The 19,884-nt window shown below is 41.6% G+C and overlaps 1 protein-coding gene across 5 annotated transcripts in view; it reads left to right on the top strand.

Annotated features, from left to right (window-relative positions):
* The window catches only part of LOC138473193 (VPS10 domain-containing receptor SorCS1-like), a 3,088,785-nt gene that overhangs the window by 1,620,603 nt on the left and 1,448,298 nt on the right, over window positions 1-19,884 (top strand). The window lies entirely within an intron of this gene.

Here is a 19,884-nt window from a genome sequence, read left to right as displayed (position 1 = left end):
TGGCAACCCTTTCTCTGTCTTTCCCTCACTCTATCTATTCCTCTCACGCACACTCTCTCTGTGTCTCTCTTCCTCTGTCATTCAATCTTTTTCTCAAATAGAAATATTGTGCACTGTGTGCAAGACGATGGTGAGCTATACATTTCAGAGCAAATCTGGGAGGAACATGGACATGGACCATCGCATTGTTGACAGTGAGCTTCAGAAAATGTAGCATTTCACACTGCTTTATGGCCAGGAAACTATTGTAGAATAAAGTGGATAGAGTGGACAACTCACCATTTATTTTATTTTATTTTATTACATTTGTTATACGCCCAGACCTGGGGGTATCACGGCATAGTTACAGACAATGGGAGAATGCAATCTTAAATGCGAACACAGAAGTACACAGGAATAAACAGTCAATAATATACAACAATATACAAAATAGTCAGCTATGTACAGTTAATTGGAGCGGCTTGGTGCTCTGGTTCAGTTAATACTTGTTGAATAGTCAAGTCTTCAAAGAGCTTTTGAATTTTGGGAGGGATGTTTCATTCATAGATGTGGGAGGGTAGAGCGTTCCAATGTCTGGGAGCTAGTATTTTGAAGCTACTGCCCCCTGCTTTCTCTCTTTTGTATCTGGGGGTTTCAAGGTATGCGTTTTTATTGGATCTGAGGAGTCTGGTCGGGGGCTTCTTCATGACTATGTTGTTGAGGTATTTATTTAGGTGCTTTGTTGGCCATGCATTTGTGAGTGATGCTCAAGGCTTTAAATAAGATTCTGGCTTGGATAGGGAGCCAGTGGTGGTCTCTTCTGGTGTTAGAGATATGTTCAGATTTTTTGATGCCTAGGGCTGCTCTGAGGGCCTTGTTCTGCATGAGTTGAAGTTTGGCTATGTTGGCTTTGAAGGTGCCAAGGAAAAGGATGTTACAATAGTCTAGCTTAGACAGTATGAGTGCTCTGGCTAGAGTAACGCAGTTGTTGGCTGAGAGGAATTAGAGGCGAAGGGAGATGAGTTTGGCAGTGTAAGAGGTGGACGAGGCTAATGTGTTTACTTGTTTAGACATGGATAGTGTTGCAAACGCCAAGGGTCTTGACTTGTTTAAGAACGGGGATTATGGTGCCATCGATGGTGAATGATTTGAAAGTGGGCTCAAGGGAATCGATTCTGCTGGAGGGGCCTAGTATGAGGAGCTCGGTTTTGTCATCGTTGAGACAAAGGCTATTATTGGCCATCCAGTTTTGAATGAGTGAGTACATTTGGTTAACCAGGAGTGAGTCTTGTGCGTGATCACCTGAGAGTGGAATGAGGATTTGGGTGTTATCGGCGAAGTTAGTATAGATGATACCCAGGGCATCCAAAGCTGCGAATAGTAGCTTAGTATTGGCATTATACAGAGTGGGGGATAGGCAAGAACCTTGCGGCACACCTGCAGGGACTGGCACCGGGCCTGCTGATTCTTTGCCGATGGATACTCTGGAGGTCCTGTCTGCCAGGAATGATTTGATCCAGTTGGTGGCGTTCTGAGCTAGGTTGAAATTGTTCGCTAGAGTGTTACAGAGTTTATCGTGGTCAACCAGATCAAAGGCCGCTGAGAGGTCCAGGAGCATTAGTAAACATAGTTTACCTGCTTCTCTAGTGGCATCCATTTGGATCTTCAGATCAAAGAGGACTGTCTCTGTGCTATGGTTGGGACGGAATCCTGACTGACGGTCTCCTAACAGTTGATGGTGTTCCAGGTGGTTCTGAATTTGGCAGTAGGCTATTTTATCAATTATTTTTAGGAGAAATGGGACCGTTGTAATAGGTCGGTAGTTGGTAGGTATTGATGGGTCCAGGGATGGTTTTTTTAGAAGTGGTGTCACCCATGCTTTTTTGATGCTGGTGGGGACTGTGTTAATGAGGAAAGAGGCATTGATGAATTTGGTGATGATGGACCGCATAATTAATGATGAACTGCATATTGTTGTATCAGAGCTGTTAGAAAGTGGAGATTCAGATTGGAAGGGAGGGGGCTCAGGAAGGCGCTGTGATGTATGATGTACAATGCTGGCTTGAATCAAGTTGGAAATGGACATAGATAAATAGAGGTTTGACTGCCTGAGAGACACAATGTGATTCATGAGACAGTGGTGAATCCCATATCAAACAAACCTGAGTTAATGGTGTCAAATTCTGCTGAGAGATCAACAAGAATCAAAGTAATGTTATTACCACTGCCAGGCAGTTGGTGGAGGTCATCTGCAAATGCCACTAGGATGCATGTTCATACTCTTCCTTGTTAAAAGCTTACTTGAAAAAGATGTAAACTGTGGTGAGCCATAACAAAGTCCTGGTGCCTATTGGTTTGAGAATGCTGGACAGAAATTGTCTGGGACTATTGACATAAAAGGACGTTTTTTCAACATTGTCATGAACAATGCCATCCTCGACTCTGTTAACAGACAACTGGAAAATAGGAGCTGGTGAATTCTGCAATTCCATGTGAATCTGAGAAAGGCAAGCATTCTTAGGAGGTCCAGAAAAGATTCTATTATGGAGAAGATTAAGAATGCTGGTAAGAGAAAAGGGTTCAATATTGTTTAGATATCTCATGGAAAGGCATATCACCCATTTGGGAAGAAGAGCAAAACCCATGCTCGACATGATAGAAAGATTTGGGAAAGAGGAAGTTCCCTATCTCACATTCATAAAAAGAAGGATGCGTGATTAGCCTGGCCTGCACAGTTCACCAGTTCATGATATGTATTAAAGATGTTTTTTGTTGTATTTTTATCCTGTTTAATTCTAGAAACAAATTCTATTTTTCTGAAGCACTTCGCGTGTAAGACAGAACAACACAAATCACAGATATATTTGCTGTTTCACATTTTCTTAGTGAAATAACAAATCTTAGAGGGAGGATTTCAAAAGTAGTTAATACATTTTAATATATTAGTCTGTGATTCTGATCAATTACGCTTTTGATCACAATTTAGTGCTAATTATGATTATTTATATGTTTGTGATGCTTTTGATGATACTTATTGTTAAATAACTTTCCAAATGTAAATATGTTTTGATTGTCTGACCTTGTACCAAAATAAAGTTTAAATCTATGTATCTGATGGATAGTAGTATAGGCTGGACTGCCCCTTTTGGGGTGGGACCAAGCCTAATTTGCATATGGTCTTTCCCCTTTTGTAATGGCTTTGCCGGCGAAGAACCATGGTCTGGAGGGTTGCCCTGAGCAATGCCAGCGGTTAAGATTAATTCAAAACCTTCCAGCCATCACCTCTTTTGTTTTGATTTAGCATATTTCTTAACCATGATATGCTGTTCAAACTTGGACTTTTGAACTGGTGCATGTAAGTAACGCCAAATACATTCTGCTTCATGTGTTGCCTTCTGTTGCCTTTTCGACTTGGGAAAAGACACAGGTTTTGTTGTTTCCACATAGACAATCTGAGGGAATACAGGGACATATATTGACTGTGCGAAACTCATAAGATGAGCGTTCCAAGGAAATGGGAATGGGAAGGCAGGCATTTTGTAGAGGAACCGTCCGACTCCTAGGCATGGATAATATGGCTACATAATATCAGCAGCTGACTCTGAAATAGAGAAGGAAAAGGGTATGTAGTGTGTGAAGGGTTAAAATTGAGGTTTGAGTTCAAGGAAAACGCTAATTAGAATGATAATGGCTCATTGAGAAAAGGTTGCCCAGGTGGAGAATGGTCATGCTCAGTGCAGATCTTAAAGTTGTTTACACTGGTAAGTCTGATGCTTGTTAAATGCAAAATGTCCAGTTGTACAGGTGGCATTTATAGAACATTATTCATAAGGGAGCATATGAAATGTCTGCAATGGAAAATATAGGGCCCCTCCACCTCTGCCTGTTGTTAACAAAGATAGAAAAAATATGTTATGATAAGCAATTTATATCGGCCTGTACTCGAGTGTTTCTAGGCATGACAAGACAAGGGAGGGAAGAAAGAGGGAGGACAATACAAACCATCTTACTATTCCTTGTGTCATTCAGATCGTACAAGTGCGACAACGCCAAACCAAGTGCAGGAAGAAAGGAGAAGGGAAAGTGTCAGGGAGAGGGAAGGAGGAAGTGCAATTAGGGCAGTAATGCTCTGAGTAAGTGCAGCCAGTGCAGCGCCGCTTTGGGTAAGTGCAAGGATTCAGTGTATGATAGGTCTGTGGGCAGTGCAGGGGAGACTGATCATGGAGGAGCCTGGTACCCAGTGAGACTCTAAGGGTAGCCAAGCAACCAGTCGGCACCACGGACAGTTGTTCAGCAGGGGATGGGAAGACAGAAAGCAGAGGAGAAAAGGAAAACTTTAGCTGCTTCTGGAACTTCATGTGGCCCGGCTCAAGTGTGCAAGGGGCAGGGAGGCCGTTCCTGATAGAGGCACTGGCAGAGGAGAGAAATATAACTCCCAGCCTCTGCCTCGATAACCTTCTGACCCTCAGAGAGTTGGAGGTAGCTGAGCAAAAGGGCTCAAAATGGAAGGCATTTTGGAAGAGAAAGTTGGATGTAGTGTTGGCCCCAGGCCCTAAAAAGCTTATGGATGATGCAGAGGTTCTTGGACTTGATCCGTGCAGCCACCAGGAGCCAGTGGAGATATTTCAGCTGAAGAGATACATCCCTGGGCTTGAGGCCAAGGATAAGTCTTGCAGTCCTGTTCTCGATTAGTTGCAGAGGGCGTAGTGTAGAGGAAGAACGATTGAGAAATAGGCTGTTGCAGTAGTCCAGCCTTGAGAGAACCAGAGCTAAAGAGACAGTGAGCTTCTGGGGGAAAGTGAGAAAAGAAAGCATACCTCTGAGGATGTGCAGCTGGTAGTGAGCCTTCTTGGCAAGGTCTGTCATTTGCAGAGAGAAGGAGAGTGTTGAGTTGAAGATGCCACCAAGGTTGTTTGCCTCACAGGAAGGTAAAGAAGGAGGGCACTTTTTCCACCCAGATTTAGTGGTCAGGATAGGCGATAGAGTAGCAGTTAGAGAACATGGGAGAACGGAAACCACCATAGACGGTGAGAATAGGAAAGTAGGGGGAGGGTGTGAAAGAAGGAGAGGCACACATCTCTGCGTCGCACGATGCAGAATGAGCAGAGTGGGGTGGCGGGGTTCACACAGTTTGGAGCACACAGGGGGAGCAGAGAGGTGACACACAACAGTGAAACAGTCCACAATAGAGGGGACCTAGAGAGTGGGGGAGAGCCTAGTGGGACACAGTTCACAGTAAACAGTAACCGCAAATGGGAAAACCTAGATACTAGGAGAGAACCTAGTGGGACACAAACAAAAGTACAACAGTAACCGTAGAATGGGAACCTAGAGAGTGGGAGAGATTGTAGTGTGACACAGATAACAGTGCAACAGTAGCCACATTGGCGGGGACCAAGAGAGGGACCCAAAACACAAACGGCTAACTACTAGAGGGGAAAAGCCTAAGATTGAGCTGAGACAGAAGTATGTTTTCTCAGACAGTTAGGTGAAATTACGTGCAAAGGCTGACTGCTCCCACTTCCAACAATTTTCTTTCATTTCAGATGCTGATGGTCGATGGCTGTGCAGCATACTTGCACTCTGTGCCACAGCCCTTCATCACCAAACACCTTTGTTGCACAACACTGCACCCTTGGCCTGCCTGGGCTTTGCCCCAGAGGGTCCGATCCTCATCTCTTAAAGAATCCGAAGCATGTACGTAGCACAACATGCTATGTATCAAACGGCCAGTATCTTCTGCAGTCCGGTGTTGCACAACGATGCGCCCAACGCCTGCACAGGCTTTTCTGCAGAGGGTCTGATCCTCAGGTCTTAAAGGATCAGAAGCATGGAAGTTGCGCATGGTGCTACATATCGAATGGCCAGCATCTCCTGTGCTCCTGCGTCGCACAGCACTGGGCTTGGCCTGCGCAGGCTTTGCTGCAGAGGGTCCGATCCTCAGCTCTTATAGGATCTGAAATGTGGACATAGCACAATGTTCTACGTATCAGACAGTCAGCGTCTCTTGTGAACCTGTGTTGCACAACAGGTTTGTTGAAGAGGGACCGATCCTCAGGTCTTAAAGGATACAAAGCGTGGACTAAGCGCACCATGCTACATATCAAATGGCCAGCATCTGCTACTGTCCTTTGTCACACAACACTGTGCCCTTGGCCTGCGCAGACTTTGCTGAAGAGGGTCCGATCCTCAGCTATTAAAGGATCACAAGTCTTGACATAGTGCAACATGCTACGAATCAAGCAGCCAGCGTCTCCTCCAGTCTTGCATTGCACAACACTGCACCCTTGGCCTGTGGGACTTTGCCACAAAGGGTCTGATCCTCAGCTCTTATAGGATCCAAAGTGTGGATGTAGTGCAACGTTCTATGTATCAAATGGCTAGCATCTCCTCTGGTCCTGCGTCACACAACACCAAGCCCTTGGACTACTCAGGCTTTGCCACATAGGGTCCGATCCTCACCTCTTAAAGGATACGAAATGTGGACATAGCATGTTGCACTAAGTATCAAAGGGGCAGTATCTCCTGTGGTCCTGCACCATAGAACACTGCGCCATTGACCTGCTCCAGCTTTGCTGCAGAGGGTCCGATCCTCAGCTCTTTAAGGAACTGAAGCGTGGACATAGCTCAACCTGCGACGTATAAAATGGCCAGCACCTCCTACGGTACTGCGCCGCCAACACTGTGCCCTTGGCCTGCGCAGGTTTAGCACCAGAGGGTTCGATACTTAGCTCTTAAAGTATCTGAAGAGTGGACATAGCAAAAACGTGCTACATATCAAACAGCGAGCGTCTCCTGTGGTCCTGTGTCACACAACACTGTGCCCTTGACCTGCATTGGCTTTGCCACGCAGGGTCCGATCCTCAGCTCTTAAAGGATTCGAAGTGTGTACATATCAAAATAGCCATCAAATACTAGCTGAAGAGATGGGGTGTGCCCTTTGTACAGAGGAAATCATATGCAAAGTCTGCTCGACTATAGATCTAGAGTTTCAGACATGTTATAGAATTACCACGAATGGTGCTCTCTCTAGCCTGAGAAACCAGCAGATTACTTTACTTGTAAAGAATCTATGCAATGGCATATTTTGACATAGGGTCAACATGTATTGTCTAGGGTCGTACACACACAATACTTCAATGTGTCGAGTGTTGTTTGCTTTTGTAACACACATATATGCCAAGATCTGTTTTAAATATGGCAAGTCACTGTCAACGCTCGCATGAGTCAGTCCAACACCTAGGTGTGATCTTAATCCAAACCAATAAAGTGGTCACAACTGAAAGAAGCTGAGCTAAATAAAAATAGAAAGAAAGTGATAACAATGAAACAGAAGTACTCACAAAGCCCTGTCATCATACACCTAGGAACTCAGAATATATTCCATATGAGATGACGTAATGGTGTCATTTCGTACAATACAGTAGCTTTAGCAGACCTCCACAACCCTAATCATGATGAAATAACTAGATGCAGGGAATCAAACAAGACCAGGGAATGCCCCCATGTAATAATGCCACTCACAGGACTTCATAAAAAACACACTCAAACACAAACATTCACACACACACTCATCTCTCTTGCAACCGATTCTACTCTGGAGACCTTATATTATCCTGTGGAGACCCTGAATCGCTCAGAAATTACGTATTCAGGAATCCACTGCAAGCACTAGAACCTATGGTATTTTAAAAGCCGGGATTAACATGGCAGCCCAACCCACCACCCCCATTGCCTCAATTACTCCCTCGACCCTCATTCTCTGGGGAGCCTGGATCACTGGAATGTTCTCAGCCACTATCACTAGAGCCAGTGGTATTTTAAAAACCAGTGGTGATGCCCTCCACAGAGCAAGACCCCCACAAATGCTGACTTCACCTAAAGATCAGCACCTCAGATGTGGAACGTGCAGTGCCCGACCTAGACCTTGAGTTGGCCGGTACTATGTCGCTCTTTTATTTCCTGCCACTAACTCTCCCCTATTGTCCCCTGGTGACCCAGAATCACGTGAACATAAATCTGCCAGTGACCTGGATGATGCTACTAGACAGCAGTTTCTCTTCCCTGAAATCAGGTATACTACTTGAGCCTTAGTAGCCAGGGGAGAGTCACCCCTTTATCAATTCGCTGAATATCTCATCTTGTACTTGTGACCATCGTCTTACAATGATCAACTTGCAGGCACATCTATACCACTAGTACTGTAAAGATATTGGGTCCAACAGCTAGTTTAATGCTCCTACTCTTTGCCCATCCCGTAGCCTGCTAGACTGCAGCTGCCAAAGAAAAAAACAAAAAATGAAAGAAACTTGGAGAAGGAACACGTGTATAATTACAACATTTTACAGCAGTTTACAAACTTCAAGTTTGAAATCAACGCTTTCCTTAAATGCGCTCCAATGTTTGTACCAGCTAAAGTTCTATCGCATAGTTGATCACTTGATCACACAGTGACATTTCCTCGGATATCAGCAAATTGCTCATCATAAAGGATGCCTCCTCTGCAAAGAAGACCACGCATTCCCTAAAGACACATTTAAAAGGGTTTTGTAGTTCATATTATATGTCCATCTTGCATCATTTGAATGTATATCATTTGCGTTTATTGTCTATTCTTTTGCCATGTGATTTATGTGTGAATGCTTTTCTACAATCTATGTAGGGATTGTTTAGATAGAAGCATCTGCAATACCATATATATATATATATATATATATATATATATATATATATATATATATATATATATATATATATATATCCAGAAAAGAAATTCAGTATCAATTCTTGCATGTGAGTTTAGGATTAGAATTAAATATGTCAGATATTTCCCCAAAAATAAACTTACATTGATTATGAATTATAGTGTAAGGAACTTTGATAAAGCGTGTGTTGCTCTCGTGGTGATTGTCTCGATTTGTCGTTATATTCACATGCATTTCACAAAGACGTCTGAGAGCAAGATTTAGCATTTAAACAAGTGCGCTGGCTGCCAAAGTCAAGCCGAGAGATAATTACTTTGCTAAGTGATTTGAGCATCATTTGAAACCAAAATGGATCTTTGTTCATTCAATTATGGGGAAATATATTGACAATTCCCTGCATAATGGAAGTTGTTTTCACCTAATGAACTAAAGTTAAAGCCATTAAAGAGATGCATTGAATGTCAGGGATGTAACGTTTCATTGGCCACCCACCCAAGGATAAGGTCTCCTGAAGCGATGTGAGTGATGCATCTGCCTTGGATCAATAACGCACATCAGAGCTCGAACTGTTACAAGGGAACTTTAACGTAAATGACAGTATGGATTTATATAGTAATCAACTATAGCAGATTCAAAGGCAGAGCACTGCTGACTTGATTCATAACATCTGAATTCAAGCTTTTCAATGGGGTCTCATTTCTTTATACATCTCTCTGTTTTCAAAGGGGTCCTTTCTACATAAATAATGAACTAGGGGACTAATGTATGATTAGTAATACTCTGTCATTTATACTGCGTGTTCATCCAAAGCACTACATACAAAATGTTTACTTACAATTAATATTACTTAATCAAAATTGGGAATTAGTTTACTAACATCAGACGGATGAAAGGCTGAGTCAAACTTGCTGGGATTCAAACCTGCAACCAGTACATCACTCAAAGATCTCAGCAGCTGAGCTATTGTACTCGCTTAGTACAAAGGATATCGACCTGCAAATGAAACTTACACTTTCAAATTGTCACAATTTGTTCATGTGTAAATGAGACCGGATTCTCAATAGGTTCATTAAAAGTTACAGCAATGCAGCAGCTGTGGAAAAAAGCACCTATTGCTGTGATAGTGACACCATACTTGTTACGAAGCGAGAACTCTTCGATGATAGGTTGTGAAGCCAGTAGAAAAAAAGAAAACAAAATAATATCACTTTTACATTAATTCTTTCGGCAGGATAAAAAAAAAAAATGAGAGCTAATGAAAGGAGTGCAGAGAGTGACGAAAAGTGCGCTCCATTCATTTACGCTCATTGCCGAAATGCTCAGGTCACCTTATTTATATTTCCATGACCATTTCAGGAGGGGCTGGAATGTAGCACAACCCCTTTGCATACATTAATGGGTTCCATGTGTTAATATCCCCGCAAAAATATCGTCATACAAAAATGGTGACTTTCTTGGGGCGATAATAACCCATGGAACCTGCGGGGCACACCCCTGAAACCCTATATTTTGTTAAAGGGAGCGGGGGAAACCCCTGCAGCCCCTGCTCCCATTAACCCCATAAATGATCCCCACCAATAATATTGCCTATGGCCGTTCCGACAACCATATATATGGTGATATAATTGGTGGGGATAATATGACCTGATACCCATTAATGTAAGAAGCACACTCTCAACCCTAACGTATGATAGGTTCACATTTAGCACGTGGTTGCTGGGAGCACATTTCACCAAGACAGCCCTTTAAATCCCCTCCCCCAGCCCAATTCTGCACAGGTGAGAAACTTTTCTGTCTAAAACAACCGTACCACCCTTGTCCCAGGCAGGTACAGCAGGCGATGGATACAATCGAAACTGAAGATGACAAGAATAAACAATCTAACACTGTAACAATTAATGTGCATGCATCAGACACAAAGCAAAAGTCTACTCAACATGAAGAACACGTGCCCTAGTGGTGTATGCATTTATACATGAAGAATATTAACATAGCATCCATAAGACATAAAGAGGATTAACATAAGCACTGTGTAAGCTGAATGCAATATGAACAACACTCAAATAAAACTCACTAACATAGAAAATGCAACATGTTTCTAACTAAAGAAAAGGCCTCAAGGCTTCACAAGAACTCCACATGCTGAAATAACAGTAATACAGATTGATGCAGAGCTCAGGCAATAGCCGGCAACCAGAGTCAAGGTTACAGCAAAATGAGGGAGGATAATAATGGTGCAGAGATGGAATGAGGTGGCACTTCCCAGGACACAGAGGCATACTCCTAGATTAATTAAAGTGTATGAGAGTACAATCAACCGCTTTTAGATAGGATTATGCAATCTATAAGCCAAGAAAAGTCTGCAAATAATAACACAATAGTGTTCCCAGTGGTAAAGGAAACCACAACACTCACATTAATATTAGCTACAATCCTAATAAGTGCAGGATAAATAAGTCTAACCATGATCCCAGCACATGTCAGCCATACTTGTTGAACACTGTCTATTCATTAGAAACTGACACAGATAGGACACCTGCTGTATTCCCTACACATACATCCTAACACCAGTCATCGTACAATGCCAAGTACAAAGAAATCACCCTGGCTCATGGTCTGGGAATAAGGGATGTTATATTTGTTTTATTGAATGGAAAGCAGCCAGTGGACCGTTCTCCACGTACTCCTGTCTCGCTCATCTCCTGATGACTTGTCAACTGTCCAAGGTTGGTTAGCAGACGTCAACCAATCAGAATGTCTGGTACTGGGCCGCCATACTAATTATGTGCAATCAATAATGTGGTATAGAGATATGTATTATTTTCAATTTTAAGGTTGTCTCAGGTGGAGCCATCAGATTGTCATAGCCCAATGAGATGTTTCATACTTTTAGAGTCTATAAGTAGCTGATTCCCTTAACCAATCCTCAGACCCTGTAGGTTGTGTACCATGATAACGTCAGCAATGAAAAATGTTGAATATATAAACCACTGTAATTTATGTAACCGGCATGAGCACCAAGAATGTCACGCTTGTATGCTGTCAATGCTTTATTTTCATGATAATAAAGCTGGATTTTGCCAAGCACTTTGTCTACTTCCATTAATGTGTCTTGCGTGGACTGACTCCAGAACCTCTGTGTAATTTGAGACATTCCAGGCCATCTTAACAGGTGTTTAAGGGTAGATAAACAAGAGGCACTTGTGGGAGGTTAGCTGCTAAGTCAGAGTTAGACATGTTGTATGACTTAGATTTTAAGGCTGTGCTGATAGATGAAAACCAATGTCTTATTTTCATCTATTGAACAGAAGCCTATGGGTTACTGGAATGGCAGCTGGTAGCACAGCTGGTGTGTGACATTCATTTTAAGCTGGACATACAGGAAACTGTACAACTAGAAGGGAGTGAGCAGGGAGAAAAGCAATTTGTGTTAATCCACAACTGGATGGTACATTGTCTGAAAGTTGAGCCCACACACCCCCTTTTCCATTTTCCATGAGGTAGCCTTTGCCCAATGAATTAACCATCAGCCCAGTCTGCCTTTTCACATTTCCTCTCCATAGAGGAGTGTAAAAGACAGACCAGCCCCTATTTTGATGAAAGGAAATACTCGCAAAACTGAGGCAGAAAACAAAATAAAGGTGGAACAGCAAACTCACTATCAATTATTGATTCAACAATCCTAAACCTGACCCTTTTACACTTGAAAGCTGGACATCAGTACATTTTAAAAACTGCGGACCACTTAATCAGTTTTTCTTGATGGATATCTATCAAAAAGTAATGCAATGTGCCATCTGCCAAACAACCTCTTGGACAGCTGAGGGGTGTGTTCCTTTGCAGTATCTATCCATCATACATGTTTTATTCTCTTGGTTGCTTAAGGGCATTATATGACCTTGAAGCCCTTCCAAGGCTTGGAACAGATGCATACTTGTAATTGCATACTAACTCACCTACTACCCTGAGGTAATTTCTTAATGAAATAACACCGCTCTCCAAATCAACAAGCATCAGATTTCAAGTTTTTCTCTGAAAAGGTTTACTCAAGGTAACTCAATATATCCAAACCTGTGATCTAGGTTAAAGCTGTTACATATTGCTACTCAGTGAACTTCCATGTATAGACCTCAGACGGATGGCTTAGTTGAGAGATGTAATCAGCATTTTAGTAACCTCCTCTGGATGTGTATAGAGGCAGCTGATGTCATCTCTAGTGCCTTCCCCCTCCCCTCCATCATACATGAATAATAGCAAGAAGACTCTGTGTTTGACACCAAGTATTTTTCCAATATTGTATTGGAGATATGAGAAATGTTATGCACTTAGACAACTGTATTGAATGTACCCTCACACTGATGTGGTGGAAGATTGACGGCATACACCTTTGGACATAGAAGAGCTGTAAATGAAGTCTGACCAGAGTAAAGTATCATCATGAAGAAAAGATGCTGAGAGGTACTGAAACGATAAGCAAATGATTAAGGAACTGATAATGTAACTGAAGTAGTAAGAGAAACACCTATGAAGATGTGAAGAAATCATATATGTAAAGAAGATAAGTAACCAGACAAGAAGTACATGTATATATGCAGAAATGCAAGGTATGTTAAGTGACTTCAATTCAGCAATCCCACTAAGTTAGTGCCTCGTCTGGGACGCCCAAGGGAAGCCCTTATTTATATATTTTTATGACAAGTTATAATCTGGATGATAAACCCTTATATAATGCCCGTCTCTTTGAATCCCCCTGACCTCACTGAGCCAAGAAGTAGGTTTGTTTTGGAATTTAAAAGGTTTATTGAAAAAGTAAACAATATATATATATATATATATATATATATATATATATATATATATATATATATATATATATATATATATATATATATATATATATCACACTTTTATGAATAAATTAATATTTGATAGCACACTTAGGCATATGACAGTGATCAACAATGGATGATGTTACACTAGCACACTGATTTAATTACTTAGGAGTTAGTATAGGGAGGATAAGGTAGCTGAGAATACTTTTATGATTTCAAGGAAATGCAATGATGAATAAAAATGCAGTACAGAAATAAACTGATAGGGTTTCACAAGAGATAATATGTTCATGTTTCCCCTTGTGGCAATTCACTCCCCCCCTGTACAATATAAGGAGATGGAAGTAAGCACACAGTTTTCAGGATTACAATCACAATACAATACGAATTTCAGTTCCCCCCTAGCAAGCTAAGAGAAACAGGGATGGTTTTAAACACAGGCAAAAGTACTTTTAAATGTGGTATGCAAAGAAGGAAAAAATATGCTAAAAATGATTTTAATTCCCTGTAGGAGGTTCAGGGATAGGTGGTAGCTATGGGATAGGTGGTAGCTATTTAAGATTAGTTCAAGTCACACTGGCAATGATTCAGGAATGATTATCAGAGGGAAAACGGATTTCAGCAGTTGCGAGCAAAAGACAGCTATTTTTGACAGGAGCTAATTTTTCAATTTGCGGCAATTTAGTTGCATGCGTCGAGCCTGATTTCAGAATAAATTTAAGGAATAGAAAGTCTTAGCTTTAAAATGAAAGTTAAATCTCGTTCCTAGCACGTACGGATCAAAAGATACGGACGATTTTGTGGAGGTAGTATCTTGAAATTAAAGAAACTTCAGAATGACAAAATGACACTTTTACAGCTTTGAAATGACAGAATGAACACACAATTCATATGATGCAGTTCTGGACAGGTTAAAATGGTTTGAATCAGATTATTTTAGACTAAGAGATTGGTTCTGGCACAGTTCTAGCTGAGTACTCACACTATAAATTTGAAATAGGCCGTCAGGGTCTGGTCAGGTTTGCTCTCTCTGGTACTGGTTCTGCTCACACTGATCTGGTCTGGGTCTGTTAGCGGCGTTTCACAGCGGTCTGGTCTCTGGTTCTGGATACAGCTCTGCTTTCTGGGTGTTTCTGGCACAGGGTTCTAGGCCAGAATCAAACAGCTCGCCGGGCTGTTGAATAGTTTGGTTAGGTTTGCTGGATGCTGAGGCCTCTGAAAAGGATTCAGTTTGTGGACTAGGCCTCTCTGCTACAAGTTCTGGAGTTTGGATTATAAGTTCTGGAGATGGTCCTTTTGGATATTGTCTGGCCCGGCAAAATGCTTCGCAAGAAAATGGAAAGTGAGTCTCTTGCCTGTCCAAAGCAGTCTCTTTTTATGTGTTTTGAAAATGGGTGTGTGCGTGGGCTTAACTAAGCTTGCCCCTCACAACTTATCATTGGCCAAGTCCTCCTCTCTTCCTTGATTGGGGAAAGGAATGGAGTGTCATTGTGATGAGGTATGTTTTATGGGTCAGAGGATCCTCCCCTTTGGTTTCACTTAGAAAAATCAATTTTACCCAAAACGCATATTTCCCAGATACACAGTTTGTTGAAATTACATGTACACATCATATATTACTTAAGGTAGGTCTCTGTTCCAACTCTGATGTTTCTAAGAGCTTGGGTTAAGAAATGACAACATATTTTCGTTTTTGGTAGCTTTTGCAACATTGGCTTTTCATCAAATCTTTACACAGACCTGTACCCTCTCCCTGAGCATATTAATATTATATATCATGTCTCTAGCATAAATACAGTGTCTGCAGAATTAATAAATTGTATGGTTCGGTCCCAGAACACCGTACAAAGTGGAGTTTGGTCTCAAATCGTGAGGGCATTTTTCATATTAAGGACCCCCAAATTGTACATTTATGTGAGCTTAATACAAGATTTTATAAGCAATTTAATCAAACATACATTTGCCCTTAATTGAATTCACATCCGAGTCTGGGTCCGCCCCCAGAAGCTTGACTTGACTCAGAGATCAAATTTCTCTCCTTCCCCCAGAGCACTGTTTACAGCCACAGCTCAAATCAGCATATTCTATTCGATGGAAAGAGTCTCTTGTGTTGACTGAGGTCATCAGACCATGGGGCCACTCTGCATTTGGTTAACAGAAACCTGTGATTTCCTGCCTTCTTGTGTGGAGTTCTGAGGTGCGAAGGCTTCCCAGCCTCTTGGACTGTTAATTCAATCAGACTGTCTTCTGGGAACAGCAGGTGTTAAGAATTTTTATTAACCAGCAAGCCTTTGAAGTCCAGGCTGGCTCAGGCTCCTTTGTCAACTACTGAAATACAGTTCTCCTGTCAGAGTTTAGACCGCTAGCGCCGGTTAGTGCCCAATGCCGGTACTGCACCTATTTTTGGAAGCTGTCTTGAATTAATACATTTCAAAAAGAAGGGATTTTACTTGATAGTATATGATCCTTGCTTGACATGGCATTGATGTGGATCTGCAGTAGAGTAAAGTAGAACACTCAACCAGAGTTGGATTTTTGTTTGGTGGTTTCGTGCCCATGATCTTAGCAATTTTTGACATTAATAAAAACAGATTTTGAACAGAACCATCTTTCTTTGCACTGGTGGGTGGCAGGTCAGGCGACCATTTTGGTGTGTGCAAAACTGCACGGTTCTCCTTGATTCTGCTGCAAATGTGGGCTTTTCTGTCCTTCTTGGATTTTCTAAGCCCACAGCACCAAATGATGTAGCATAATAGTTCAAACATAGGTCAAGAGACCCAACAGGTAGAAGAATTACATAGAAGCTTGTTGCAGTGGAAACTATAATGTAAGGAAGCAGCCATGATGGAAAGATGGACGTTGGATTGCGTCAAAACTACCTTGGAGACAAAACAGGGCCACAGATTCATGCAAAAAAACAAAAAATATTTGTTTGTCTGAGACTAAGGGGCACACATCAGGAAATGATTGGATGGTACAAAGGGAGTCAACATGGATAAGCTATAAACGAAGGGCGCATTTCAATTAGATTAAGCAGAAGTGAAAACATCTGCATGTGCCAAGTATTAGAAAATCAAGGATGAAGAAAGCACATGAAAGACAGAGCAACCAAGTCTCCAGAGGCCAAGAGGAGTAATATCACTCAGCATAACTAAATCAAATAACAGTAAATATCAGGTCAACATGGACAAATCCATGGTCTACTGACGCATGGTGCAAGACTCGAAAAACAAGGTCTATTTATTAGGCCTCAGACGAAGATAGGGGGGTACTTACACTCCCTTAAAAGTCCCAGAGAAGATAACAGTCAGCAAGGTCAACTACACAGGAGAAGCCATGGCTCATGTTCTAAATGATGAGAGATGGTAGACTAATTGACAATGTGGACAATGGTCTGGTGTTGTTCTCTGCACCTGGGTTTTGTCTGTTCACGTGCTGTTAGCGAATGTCCAAGGTTGGGAGAGTATGCCATCCAATCATGAGTAGCTAGGTAACAGCATGCTATACAGTGTTGCAATAGCCAATCTGCTGTTATTTTTTATAATCTGTATTATACATAGTTAGAGGTAGTTCGAGGTGTGCCTACTATGTAAGTGGCAGCCACTCATGTTATTGACAGTTATACATACTATGGCTATATATGTTCCCCCAACCAATACATCCCCTTGATAGGTTTTACTATTTGCCATGTAGGATGAAGTCAGAACTGACATACATCAAAGTACAAAGTCTTTGTATTATTGAAACTTAGACGAGAGTGAGTGAGCTGCAATTTGTATGGTCACCAAATTTCCCTACTTTATTTGAGCTGACAATAAAGTAGTACTTTGCCATATTTTGTTACTATGTCTGTTTCTTTGGGTCTCAGGTCATTTACTATGATAATTCCATTCTATGCATGAAGTACGCTCCAAGGTGCTACTGCACAGACGGCAAGAGCTAGGATGCACTCGTTCCTTGGGCTCTTTTCCCTGCAAGTTAAACCTCTACCAGAATGTCCCTGTTTAAGCGGATACAATGATAGGGACTTTAAGATGCCATGGACATATTGATGGAGGAATAGGAAAGTCAAGAAAAGCACAGTCAAAACACAGACCTGTTTGTACAGACCACCAGAGAATGGATGGACTCAGTGAGAGTTACTGTACACAAGACCTGCGAGAGAGTCAAAACAGACAGAAACAGATCTATGATTGCCAGGCTCACTATGGAAATTCCATGTGTGAGACCAAGTGTTGGCACCTCTTCCTACCCATCACAACAAGTTTCGGTCAGAAAGCCATGGACCCTACCATGTCACAGAGGTGCTGTGGAATGTGAATTATAGAGCATGAAAGGATTTTTACCAGAAGACATCAAGAGCCTGTCATATGAATGTGATGAATGCATGGGAGGATGAGGCTAACACCACCTTGATGGCTAGTAAACACATCTATATTGAATCTGCTTCAGCTGCTAACCTGATGAGGATTATTCCTGAATCTAAAGAGCCATCGAGTAAACAACCTTCAAAACTAACAAAAGTGTGGGAGCCTCTCTACTGAAAATGAACATGCTTTAAATAACGAGTTCTATGGCTGTGCACCACGAAGTATGTTCTACAAACATACTGGAATGCAAATAGCTATTTCTCTTTTGTGAATGGCACAGTGAGCTAAAATATGGTTGCAGACAATGCTGAGTGGGATACATCCAATACAATAACTTATTTGAACCATGCTCATCCTCAGTAGAGGGCCTACCACACTTCTGTACATTTTGTAAAACTGTAAGGGCAAACTAGATGTAGGACAAGGCTCTGTGTGTCCAAGAAAGGTGTATCCCCCACCTAACTGATGAAGCCGAACAAGGCTGAAACATGTGTCTGGGGTTGCAGATGGTGCTCTTGTTCAGAGGAGAACTGCGTAGCATTATGGTGCTGGACTACCCCTGTGGGTGGTGCCACACTTGTAGGAAAATGTATATTTCTACGACGTGAAGGATACAGTGAGCTAAAACATGGTGGTAGACCCTCGGGCGTGGTATTAGCCCATAGGCCAATTGAACAATGTTTGTCCTGTAGGGTATTTTGTGTAGATTTGGGGCCTAGCTGTATTTTCTTACTGCCAAAAATAAAGTAATTCAGCAATAATCACTCCTTGCATTCAGATTGGGTTTGGTATTATAGTAATATAGTGGGTATGCATTATTTCAGTACACAGATACATTTAGTTGGTATGCATTTCATTGTGGTATAGTGATGAGCATAATTATTTTGTTTTATTTGTGGCCCCAACATACAAAACCCCTTTCTTTTGTTTAGGCTGTTCTTGTGATCTCTAGAGGCCTCAGGCTTCTACATTATTCAAGAACACCACATTTTCATATGGAATGCCACTTATGGCTGTTATCACTGATTTATCTACACCAGTGAGCTATGCTTCCATAAAGTATTCACAATAACATGTGGTATAATCACTAATTTATTTACATTAGTGAAACTATTTCCAGAGGCCTCTCTTTCTGCTGACTCATATACGTCCAGCAAACTATTTTATTATGTTCCACTCAGAAATCACACACACATATATACACTGAGTGGAACCACGCACACAGCTATTTATAATTGCTCATAACATTACTTTATCTGCATAGAAACTTGGCGCTTTAAGCATCATTCCCTCTATGGCATAATATTTTTTTTAGACACCAAATGAAACAGAAACAAAAATACTCTTAGGCAGACTGTGTTATCACAATTCCATTTTACAATGGTACATTACCATTCATGAGACAATCCGCTTCTGAAATAAAAACATGAGAAAGACAAAATGCAAGAACACGACGAATTTCATTTCATATTTGCACAAGAGAGAGAAAAAATTACATCGCTTGTTTTGCCTTCAGCTGGCAACATTAAAATGTGTCATTTGAACACAGTGAAAAGCTATCGCTACGCTGCCTGTCTAAAATAGGTCTCATGCACATACCGCACCCTCACTTTCATACAAGATAATTACCAGCGAGTTGTAGCTGTTTAGCACGCGAACTCCCCGGACTGGTCACTTTCTTTAAATGGCTCAAGGCTTTCCTTCAAAGCACCCAAGCGAGGACATGCGGTCTCTCAAGCCGGTCCTCTGTTACAGCCCTTAAGGTGACGTGTCACCAATGAAAATGCACAATAATCTATCCTCCTCTTTTAACAATGGCTTGGCTTATACGGTTTAGAAACTGTATCTACTCATTTCCTGGCATGCAGATTTCGCATCCAGCTAACACAGTGAACAGAGAAAAAAATGAATCCAAGTGCACGTTTAAAATGACTTTCAGTGCCTGTTTTTTTTCACCTCATTTTGAACTGGAGAACACATTATGATGTTAATAAATTA

This window comes from Ambystoma mexicanum, chromosome 8 (genome assembly GCF_040938575.1).
Source record: "Ambystoma mexicanum isolate Mex_15411 chromosome 8, UKY_AmexF1_1, whole genome shotgun sequence".
In the NCBI taxonomy this organism is placed as follows: Eukaryota; Metazoa; Chordata; class Amphibia; order Caudata; family Ambystomatidae; genus Ambystoma; species Ambystoma mexicanum.
The sequence above is the reverse complement of the archived record's forward strand: the minus strand, read 5'-3'. Positions and strand labels throughout refer to the sequence as shown.